At 32.6% G+C, this 267-nt stretch overlaps 1 protein-coding gene across 1 annotated transcript in view; it reads right to left on the reverse strand.

Annotated features, from left to right (window-relative positions):
* LOC107581265 (leukotriene A-4 hydrolase-like) overlaps positions 1-267 on the reverse strand; it is a 13285-nt gene that overhangs the window by 6266 nt on the left and 6752 nt on the right. The gene's annotated exons all lie outside the window — the stretch shown is intronic.

The raw sequence follows: 267 nt of genomic DNA on the forward strand, positions 1-267 counted from the left end.
CCCCAGCGACTTAAGACTGGTTTTGTGCTCCAGGGTCACATTTACACTTCATCTGGGAGGCGTGCACATAAATCTTAAATGTTTGGAATTATTAAAATGTCTTTTTTATGCTCACCTAGGCTGCATTTATTTAATTAAATGTGCAGTGAAAATAGCAATATTGTGAAAATTTTTACGATTTAAAATAACGTTTTCTATTTTAAAATACAATATATTCATGTGTTGCAAAGCTAATTTTTCAGCATCATTACTCCAGTCTTCAGTGTC

This window comes from Sinocyclocheilus grahami, unplaced genomic scaffold (genome assembly GCF_001515645.1).
Source record: "Sinocyclocheilus grahami isolate Dianchi unplaced genomic scaffold, SAMN03320097.WGS_v1.1 scaffold33.1, whole genome shotgun sequence".
Classification (NCBI taxonomy): domain Eukaryota; kingdom Metazoa; phylum Chordata; class Actinopteri; order Cypriniformes; family Cyprinidae; genus Sinocyclocheilus; species Sinocyclocheilus grahami.